This window comes from Panthera tigris, chromosome A1, assembly GCF_018350195.1.
Source record: "Panthera tigris isolate Pti1 chromosome A1, P.tigris_Pti1_mat1.1, whole genome shotgun sequence".
Taxonomy (NCBI): Eukaryota; Metazoa; Chordata; class Mammalia; order Carnivora; family Felidae; genus Panthera; species Panthera tigris.
Window position 1 is genome coordinate 200,313,554 of NC_056660.1, and position 11,778 is coordinate 200,325,331.

An 11,778-nucleotide genomic window follows, 5' to 3' on the forward strand; every position below is an offset into this window, starting at 1 on the left:
ATCAAAATGTATATTTGATTCTCCATATACTTCTTTGAAGAGGAGAAAATGAAGATCTGTTATTTCTTAAAGTCATTGATTATTGTTATCCCCATTTGGGTCTACATATTGCTAAAAATAAATTATAAAATCTTGTATCAAAAACTCAATGTGGTTCCCTTATGTTCCTTTAATTCTAAGCTTTTAATGTATAATGTTGGTATTAATTTGTTTACTAGAAGTTCAAATAGAATAAGCTCAATGTTGAGCAGGAACCCGGGTTAAATGAAGTCAGGGTCACAATGTGTATTTGATCTCAGAGCCAATATACTTTTTGGCAACTTTTCTATGAAAATCTAAATGGAATATGTATTTTAAATGTTTTTTTTAATGTTTATTTACCTTCATAGAAACAGAGAGGGTGTGAGCATGGGTGGGGCAGAGAGAGAGAGAGAGAGAGAGAGACAGAGACAGAATCCCAAGCAGGCTCCATTCTGTCTGCACAGAGCCCAATGTGGGGCTCAATTCCAAGAACTGAGATCATTACCTGAGCCAAAATCAAGAGGCGGACGCTTAACTGACTGAGCCACTCAGGTGCCCTGGAAATTTCTATTTTAAAGAGAAGTAGGAAACAACTTCAGCTTTTTGAAATCCAGAAGTCTGTTCTCTCTTTATATCCATTTAATACATTCTTACAATGAATAACCTGCACTGTTTGATTGTTTCTATCATATTGAAATTTACATATACCACTTTCTTAAATTTATACATTCATTCATAATTCACAAAGAACAACAACTAAATCCATCACTAAATTTCCCAAGACAATAGGAAAACAAAAGACAATTTAAGGGCTGAACTTCCATAAATATCCTCATTATTTATTGTTTTCTTTTCTCCAACCCTTGCTCCACCTCTGTTCCTCTCTGGACTTTACCCTTATTTAACCTCTCATTATTGCCATCTGTTGCTTCTCAGTAAAGCATTTCACAGATATACACACTAATAGAGACTCTGTTAGGGAACTTACTAACTTGCATTATTGCCAATTATGAATCTAGTTCCATTTCTTGAGTGCGAGGCTCTTAAAAGCATCACTTTATTTTATATCTTTTACTCTCTAACTGCATTACCCAGTAGTTCTGAATACACACACACACACACACACACACACACACACACAAAGACTTATACATGAGTATTCACAGCATCTTTATTGATATTAGCCAAAACTGAAAATACATCCAAAAGTGCTGAATGAATAAACAAATACTGGTATATACATACAATGCAATGTTATTCACCAATAATACAAAATTAACTATGGATATACATAAAGTAAGCAGATCAATGGTTGCTGCAGAGGCTGGAAGGAACTTTTTGGGATAATGATGGTCTATATTTTGAGGTGGTTAGTGGTTACATGGGTAGATGCATTTTCAAAATTCACTGAACCCTACTTTTAAAATGGCTACATTTTATTGTGTGGGAATTACATCTCAAAAGGTTGAAATTTTAAAACTAGAATTTTATAAAATAACATATCTCATATTTGTTTTTCTGTAAATATGGAAAATTCAAGAGATTTATTGTTCAAGAGTGCAAAAGATCAATAAAATAGAAACGGATTATTTCTTCACATTTGGCCATACTGAATAGCATATGTCATGTAAAATGTTTCCATCATAGGTGATATGATGAGCAAATTATTGTATATTTAGAGCAATTTTCTTTATTTTTTTAATGTTTATTTATTTTTGAGACAGAGACAGAGCATGAACGGGGGAGGGTCAGAGAGAGAGAAGGAGATACAGAATCCGAAGCAGGATCCAGGCTCTGAGCTGTCAGCACAGAGCCGGACTCGGGGCTCGAACTCATGAACTGTGAGATCATGACCTGAGCCGAAGTCGGACGCTCAACCGACTGAGCCACCCAGGCGACCCTAGAGCAATTTTTAAAACCATCAATACTCAACTCTTTTTTTGGTTAATTTTTTTAATGTTTATTTTTGAGAAAGAGAGAGAACATAAGCAGTGGAGGGACACAGAGAGAGGGAGACACAGAATCTGAAGCAGGCACCAGGCCTTGAGCTGTCAGCAGAGTTCAGTGTGGGGCTCAAACCCACGAACCATGAGTTCATGACCTGAGCCAAACGAGACGCCTAATGACTGAGCCACCCAGACGCCCCAATACTCAACTCTTAAACATCAAGAAAAGTAAGGAAAGGCCACAGAAGTCCCTGATGTAAAACAGGTGAGTAAAATTCACAAATATGTTTTTGAAAATCCTAATACATGGAAGAAACAAACAGGTTATCTGTTTTATTCATGAGTTCAAGGAGTCACACTTTTGTTACAGCCATTGAAAAAGAACACCAAGAAGTACCTCATTTTCAGATGAGACAGAGAAGAAGAGGGATATTGTGCAGGCGGCTGGTTAAAAAGAAGTTCTTGAGAGCATCTTATTAACAAAGCCAGTGCTATGGTTTAAAATATAGTTATCTTCACTGGGAGAAAAATGCAGCAGCAACAGCCTTTGGTAGCAACTTTATCTCCAGTTAGCATCTTACCCATAGTATGGAGGGACAAATGGAAACCATAAAAAAATGTGGTTATACATGAAAAAGAAACAACTTGACATCCATATCCCACTGGATGTGGGTCAGAAGTACATTTTTGATCAAAATAAAAAATGTAAGTGCCTGAACTGAAGAGTTGTCTATATTAACAGGAAACTCTCCTTCGCCCTTTGCCTAGCACAGTAGGAAACCATCAGTACAAAAGAGGAACGGAAGCCAATGAAAAGATTATCTATAAATGTTTTCACTGAAACCATTTTGTTGAAATGACTATGCAAATGATTCAGCAGAATTTATTCTTATACAATTGACTTAGATAGTTGAAGAAGACTAGATTATAAAATATTTATCATAGTGGATCACAATGTATATTTCTTTTTACCCTCAAAATTCCTAAACCTATGGCAAATATATAACATTGTTCATTAGCTTTGTAGTGAAAGACACATTGAATAAAAATGCAAATGTTTTCTTTAATCACCAAGAATTTTTTCTACTTCCCATTTCACTTAGTTCTATCAGAATCAGTCTGCTTTTGTATTGTTTTTTAAATTAGAAAATTGACATAATTGTATATGTTTTTGTGCATCCCCAAATGAAATAAAGTGACAATATATTTGTTTATTCAACATTTATTAAGTAACTACTATGTGTAAGGAAATGTGCTACTCATTGAAGATAAAACAATGCACTATATAGACATTTTCTCTATGCTCATGGGGCTTAGACAATTAGAGAAATTAGAAAAATAAATAAATAAATCACAGTCAGTGCTATGAAGAAGAAGGAATGGTCTGAGGACAAGAATGGTAGACAGTAGTCAGAGAAGGTTTCTAGAGGTGGACCCTTTAAGCAGAGACCAAAAAGAAAAGAGGGACTTATTCAGGTGATGAGCACTAGGATGAATTTTCCCGGCAGAGGTGAGAGCATCTACAAATCCTCTGGAGAGAAAAGGCTCAGACCTTGTGACAAAAGGAAAGATTAGCTGGATTGGCACCTGGCAAATGAGGAAGACTGTGTTGTTAGGCAAGAGTTGGATCACATAGGGATTTTTCAGTCTTGGTAAGAAGTTTCAATTTATTTCTAAGTGCAGTGGGAAATCAGTGGAAGACTTTTACGGGGAAAGTGATGTGGTTCTGTTGACATTTTGTTAAAGTCACTTTTCCTGCCAACTCAAAACTGGGTTGGAAGAGGGAAAAAGCCAGTGAGGGACACCTAATATTAGACTTTTTCAGTCATTCAGGAGGGAAATAACAGAGGCCTGGGTTAAGGTGATAGTGGTGGAATGAGAGAAAAGAGAATGGATCCATATCTATTTTGTAAAGAGTAGAAGCAGGTCTGCAAATAGATGAGTAGGGTATAGGACAAGAGAGAAATCAATGTTGGCTCCTCACGTCTGGCTTCAGCAATAAAGTGGAGGACGGTACCATGCACCGACTCAGAAATACCTGGGAGAAGTAAATGGGCCTCGTGGGATGAAGAATCAAACTTTCCACTGTGGATGTATGAAGTTCAAGGTGACTATAATACATCTAAAAAGAGATGCCAAATAGACAGTAGAATGCATGTGATGCGGGTGAGGACTAGAGAAATACATATAGAAGTCATCAGAACAAACTGATGCATCAGACTTAATGAGATCATCTGTTGCAGAAGTGTAGAGAAGAAAAGTGAACTCAGCACGAAAAACGGATGAATGTTAATATTCATGTTTGGAGAAACCAACAGGAGGAACCGATAGAAAAGCGTCAGTTACAGAGAAGGAAAATCAGAGAGGAGGCATGTGCGCTAAGGCATTCCTCTGAGTCAACAAACGATAATATGTCAAGTAGGAAAATACCAAAATGAGGACAAAGAGTCATCCAGATATGATACGTGCAAGTTATTGGTGAAGTTGACTAGAGCAGTTCACTGAAGTAGTGAGACTAAAACTGTGAGAAGTGAATGAGAGGTAAAAAGGTAGAGATATATGTAGATAGCTCTTTTGAGAAGTTTATCAGACTAGGAGAGAGACTTAAAAAGTATTTGTTTTGCAATGGGAAATATTACCACATGATTGAATACTAGTGGTAATAATCCAGAAGGAAGTGAGAGAAAATAATGTGAGAAAAATGTCATCAAAGGAATGAAGAACTTCAGGAAGAGGCTGAAGAAAACTTTCCTCCATTGTGACAGAAGTGAAGAAGAACATGGCTGCTAGCATGGGTGAGTTGTAGTTCTAGAGGAAGGAAGATTAAAAATTACTCTGTAAGAGTTTTTTTGGTTTTTTTTTTCTATACTTTCTGTTCAATTCTCCCGAAATGTTTAAGTGTTAATGTTTAACCCATCCTGACTTGGAAACTTACCTACAGGAACAGATTAAACAAACTTCAAATATAGGATTCATCCTTCTCTGTGGCCATTCTGTAAAAAATTGTCTCTGAATACAAACTAATCATTATTTTTACAGAAAATTAATATATACAGGTCACAACTAATATGCTTAAAAACACGTGAGGTTTTTCCAAAGAAAATTACAGACATAATAGAATACCACATGCTCCTTCCTCTCCATGCAACAGAATCCTGGGGCATATGAAAGCACAAACAGATATTATAGTTATCTGTATCATATATCATTTGAAGGAAGCACACATTTTTGTTATTATTTAGTTGAATCCATTTAGATGGCACAATGCTGCAAATATCTATGATGTTAGGAGTATGGATGAAAGGTCAGGGCGAAACAAAAATCACATGTCTCATGTATAGGCATGCTACCAATCAAGGGCTGAACCAATCCATTTTTCAAAAAGAGTTTTTTTTCAGTCACCCACTGCTGGATAAAAAAAGAGGACCACCCCTCAAAACCTTGGAACCTTAGGAGCCAAGGAATACAGTCTTGGAAAGTGATGGAAATACCACAGGATAAAACTGGAATGAACTTTTGAGATCACTTTATTTCATGGTTTTTATAATTTTTCTCAAAATTTTTTTTATTTTCCAGTGAAATATCACATCAAACAGATGAGAATTGTGCTCAAACTATGATGCCAGGTTTCTTGCACGTACTTCTGGTAGCACCCAATATATCTCCAAAGAACCATAGAGCCCCAAGGAGACAGAGAGATGGTAAGTGAGAGAGATAATAGACCTAGTTAGTGACAATGGCATTTGGATTTGCCTCAGACTTTAACAACCCCGATTCTCAGGCTGACAGATCCATCATGGGAGTCGAGTCATCTTGAGAGACTCTAAATATTTATGTTGGCTCTAGGACATCAACACCAAGAACAAAACCATGGTGTCTGGGAGGACTTCGGCTCAGAGCATGTCTCCTAGAGACCACTTGATGGGTTCCTGTTGTGCTCTCCTATTGAGATAATCCTCCAAGCTGTGGGAAACCCAAACCAGCAAACAGTGCAGACAGTGAGTCATGGATCATACATAACACAAGCACTGTGCTTTGGCACCAGGCAGGGTGACATTAATGGGACAGTTTTTTGTACTTTTCATGGAAAATGGAAAGTGCAATCAAATGATAAGAATATAATAGTTTTTATGTGGCATATATATTAAAACGTGCTAAAATTTTAAATACTTAAATAATACACCACATGAGGAACATAGTCTTTGTATATGTTCATATTTGGAACATAAAACTCACTTTAAATCTATAGCATGAGGAAAATTTACTGAATTTTTGACATTGCTCTTCCTGTCAAAAGACAATCATTGAAGGAACTGATCCTACTATTTGAGTCTGCCAAAAACAATTCTAACAGAAAGATAACAGAATTTTACTCAAAATTAACGTAGCTTTTGCTCTATTTTGTTACTGTGTTACTATAGTATTTCCCCCCCTCCCTCTTGCTCTCTCCTACACACACACATATATACACGCACAGAGAGACTCAGAAATATTTTCCATCAGTTGCAGTGTGGTTGTTTTCTGCACTGCTCCCTAGTGACAAGGGACTCTGCCATCATGGCATGCTTCAGATTGTCTCCCATAGCATCTAATTTCTGCACCACACTGCTGCCTCTCTTCAGCTCCCTAACATTGAGAATAGGGTATATATTTTTGTAGGGTATATCTTCATTATCCATCATCATAATAATTATAATAAAATGTAGTAATGAAAGTGATATAACAATAAGAGGAAGTCTGTGTAACCATATAAGATGTTGCAAAAAGAAAGAAGATAATTTCAGGCAAAAGTTTATTATACTATAAGATTAGAAAGGAAGAATTGTAGGAAAGCTCTCTTTACAGAGAGGGGACATTGAAAGTGAATGCCCCAAGAAAGAAAATATCGAAACACACATATGTCTTATTTAATCACCTATACGATTTAGTCACATGCCAAAGTAGAGACAGTATCTGCATCGCCTATATGGTTTTCCAAACTTCCTATTGTCTCTCTTATATGCAGTTCACCTCAAGATGTTTTTCCACATTTGTTGGAGATGAAATATCCAACATAGACACGGGAATTGTATGTCCAGCAGGAGAGAAAGAACCCTGTCAAAACTCAGTCTTCTTCTATTACACATCTAATAGGGAACTCATTTTAGCCCAACAGGGGTCATCCTTGAAGGCTACAATTTTTGTACTGATGTTCTTTGGAGGCGTTATAGTTAGTTCAGTAAAATGATATACCACTAAAATTGGCATAACTTAATATACAAAGATTATAATGATGTTCAATAGGCTGACTTCAAGGAATGTACTTTCTAAACTTTTTTAATGCTTATTTATTTTGGGGAAGGGGGGAGAGAGAGACAGAGCAGGAGCAGGGTAGGGGCAGAGAGATAGGGAGACACAGAATCTGAAACTGTCAGCACAGAGCTTGATGCAGGGCTTGAACCCATGAACCCCGAGATCATGACCTGAGCCAAAGTTGGATGCCTAACCAACTGAGCCACTCAGGCGCCCCAGGAATGTACTTTTTAAAGACAGGTGAAATTAAGAAGACATCCAGAGGGAGGATCTTGGGTAGATGGTGGAGTAGGAAGACCCTGAGCTCACCCCATCCCACGTTTACAACTAGATTTGCCCACATCCAAGCCAATAAACAGGAGAGCTATCCAAAGACTTGGAGAACAAACTCCACAACTATATATAGAGAGAAGATGCCCATCTGAAAGGTTAGCAAGGTCAGAAAGGGGGAAGCTGTCCACAGGAGGGAGGGAGCTGAATCCACAGAGAAGGCAGAGAAATGGGCCCTTGCACCAATAAGCTCACATGGGAAAGACTAATCCTCATAATGTTGGGCTTTAAAAAGCAGAGGAGCTAAATTCTACGAGTGTGTAAACCAGTGGGGCTTGGAGCCTAGAGCTTTAAAAGTCATCTGACTCAGCACTGGGTGAGCCTGGAGGGTGAGTGATAGCTGGGTCTCTGCCCTTAAAGAGATGTGGGGAGAAGCAACATAAAAACAGCAGTTTACACAACATTGGGGGCAAACCAGAGACAGATCTGTTTGTACTGATTTCTGAGCATGTTGGAGAACTTTGAAAACAAGGGAGCTGGCAGGTGCCATTTTCCCCCCATCCCCCAGAATAAACACAGAGCCACCTGTGGGAGGCAGGGTTACACGGATACTTGGCCCAGGACCCAGTGCAAATCATATTAAAGTGGTGCAGGTGCCCCACCAAGCATCCAGGTACACAGCTGCCCAGCCAAGCTGCAGAAGAGCATCCAGCCATGTGTTCTACCATTGTCATGTGCTGCTCCCAACCTCATGCCCTCAGCCGCCATAGCACTTTGGGGGACCCAACATAGGACTAGTGACACAATTCAAATTTTGCTAACACTGCCATCCTGCTCCCAATTCCCAGAAGAGTACACCCCCTCAGATCTGGTCTACCTGGGTCCCCCTAACACCAAAAAGAGCAAACACAGCCACAACAGGCAGGGAGTCAGTGCAGACAACTGCACTGAAAGGAGAAGTGACTCAGACACAACAGCAAGGCATAAGTAACATACACAGGATATTCTCCTGACGTGCCAAGTTCTGGTAAACAGGGGATACTGCACTGCAGGGCACTCTGGATCGTCTTCTACATGAAGTCACTACTTTCAAGAGCAGAAGACATAGCTGACTTTGTTAACACACAGAAACAGACATAGAGAGGCAGACAAAATGAGGATACAGGAAAATTTATCCCAAATTAAAGAATAAGATAAGGCCATGGCCAGAGATCTAAGCAAAACAGATATAAGTAACATGATTGATAGAGAATTTAAAGCAATGACCATAAGTATACTCATTGAACTTGAGAAAAGAGTGGAAGACATGAGTGAAACCCTTAACACAGAGACACAGAGATAAGGAATAACATGCCAGAGATAAAGTGCTTAATAAATAAAATGAGAAGCATGGTTGAAGGAATGAATAGCCAGATGAAAGAAGCAGAGGAACAAATTAGTGACCTACAAGACAGAATAATGGAAACTAATACAGTTGAACAGAGAGAAAAAATAATTACACAAAAGGAGAATAGACTTAATGAACTTAATAACTCCACCAAGCCTAATCACATTCATATTGTAGAAGTCCCAGAAGAGAAGGAAAGGGGGAACAATTTGTTTTAAGAAATAATAGCTGAAAACTTCCCCCATCTGGGGAAGGAAACAGACACCCAGACCCAGTAGGTAATAGAACTCCCATCAAAATCAATAAAGCAGATCCACAGCAAGATATATTGTAATTAAATTTGCAAAATATAGGGGAGCTTGGGTGGCTCAGTCAGTTAAGGAGCTGACTCTTGATTTCAGTTCAGGTCATGATCTCATAGTTTGTACATTCAAGCCCCTCATTGGGCTCTGCACTGACAGTGTGGAGCTTGCTTGGGATCCTCTCTCTCCTTCTCTCTCTGCCCTTCCCCTCCTTGTGCTCTCCCTCTCTCTCAAAATAAATAAATAAACTTTAAAAAAAAACTGCAAAATATACTGAAAAAGAAAAAAATCTTTAAAGCAGAAGACAAAAGAACTCAGTAACTTACAAGGGAAAACCTATAAAGCTAGCAAGAGATTTTTCAACAGAAACAAGCCAAAAGGAAGTGGTATAATATATTAAAGGTGCTGAATGAGAAAAATATGCAGCCAAAAATACTCTATCCAGAAAGGCTATCATTCAGAATAGTAAAAGAGATAAACGGTTTCCCAGACAGACAAAAACTAAAGGAATTCATGAATACTAAACCAGCCCTGCAAGAACTATTAAAGGGGACACTTTGAGTGGAAAGAGAGATCAAAAGTGGCAGTATAAAGGCACAAAACACAAAAGGAGTAAAAATTAATATTTTTGTAAAAAAAAATCAGTCAAGGAGCTCACAAAAAAATAAAAAGGATATAAAATGTAATCACATATACCTAAAATGTAGGGAGGACAGGAGTAAAGAATGGGTTCATGGGGTGCCTGGCTGGCTCAGTCAGTACAGCATGTGACTCTTGATCTCAGGGTCATTAAAATCAAGTCTTACGTTGGGCATAGCGATTACTTAGAAAGAAAAAAAAAAAGGACGAGTTCACACTTACATGATCATCAACTTAATATAGACTGCTATATGCAGAAGGGGTTATATACAAACAGAATGGCAACCAGATATCAAAAACTATTAATAAACATACAAAGAATAAAGAGAAAGAAATCCAAATATATCACTAAGTAAAATCAGAAAACATGAGACAAAGACAAGAGAGGATCAGAGAAAATCTTCAGAAACAACCACAAAACAAATAATAAAATGGAAATAAATACATATCAATAATTACTTTGAATGTAAATTGGACTAAATGCTCCAATCAAAACATATAGGGTGACAGAATGGTTACAAAAACAAGATCCATCTGTATGCTAACTAAAAGAGACTCATTTTAGACCTAAAGACAGACTGATAGTGAGAGGGTGGAGAAACATCTATCATGCAAATGAATGTCAAAAGAAAGCCAGAGTAGGCAGTACTTATATTGAACAAAACAGACTTTCTTCTTTTTAATTCTTTTTTTCTTTTTTCTTTTTTTTTTTTACATTTATTTATTTTTGAAAGACAAAGCACGAGTGGGGGAGGGGCAGAGAGAGAAGGAGGTACAGAATCTGAAGCAGGCTCCAGGCTCCGAGCAGTCAGCACAGAATCTGATGTGGGGCTCAAACTCACAAACCATGAGAGCATGACCTGAGCTGAAGTTGGAGGCTTAACTGACTGAGCCACCCAGGCACCCTGAACAAAACAGACTTTCAAACAAAGACTAACAAGAGACAAGGATACCATAATTATAAAGGGGACAATCTAACAAGAAGATATAACAATGGAAATATTTATGTGCCCAACCTAGGGACACCCAAATACGTAAAACAGTTAATAACAAACAAAAAGAAACTAGTTGATAATAATATAATAATAGTAGGGGACTTTAACATCCCACTTACATTGGTGGACGGATTATCTAAACAGAAAATCAACAAGGAAACAATGGCTTTCAATGATATACTGAAACAAATGGATTTAACAGGTATATTCTGAACATTCCATCTTAAAACAGCAGAATACATATTCTTTTCAAGAGCACATGGAACATTCTCTAGAATAGATCACATATTAGCCCATAAAACCAGCCTTAACAAGTTCAAGAAGGTGCAAGTCATATCATCTATCTTTTCTGACCATAATGCTTTGAAACTAGAAGTTAACCACAAGAAAAAACCTGGAAAGACTACAAATATGTGGAGGTTAAATAACATTCTCCTAAACAATGAATGGGTCAACCATGAAATAAAAGAAGAAATTAAAAAATACATGGAAACAAATGAAAATGGAAATACAATGGTGCAAAACCTCTGGGATGCAGCAAAAGCAGTTCTAAGAGAGAAGTATATGACAATACAGGCCTTGTTCATGAAGCAAGAAAAATCTCAAATAAACAACCTTACACCTAAAGTAACTAGAAAAGAACAACAAATAAAATCTAAAACCAGCAGAAGGAAGGAAATAATAAAGATTAGAGAAGAAATAAAGAATACAGAAACTAAAAATCAATAGAACAGATGAATGAAACCAGGAGCTGGTACTTGAAACAAATCAATAAAATTGATAAACCCAGAGCCAGACCTATCAAGAAAAAAAGGAAAAGGACTCAAATAAATAAAATCACAAATACGAGAAGAGAAATTACAACCAACACCACAGAAAATAAACAAGTGTAAAAGAATATTATAAAAAAAAAAACTATATGCCAA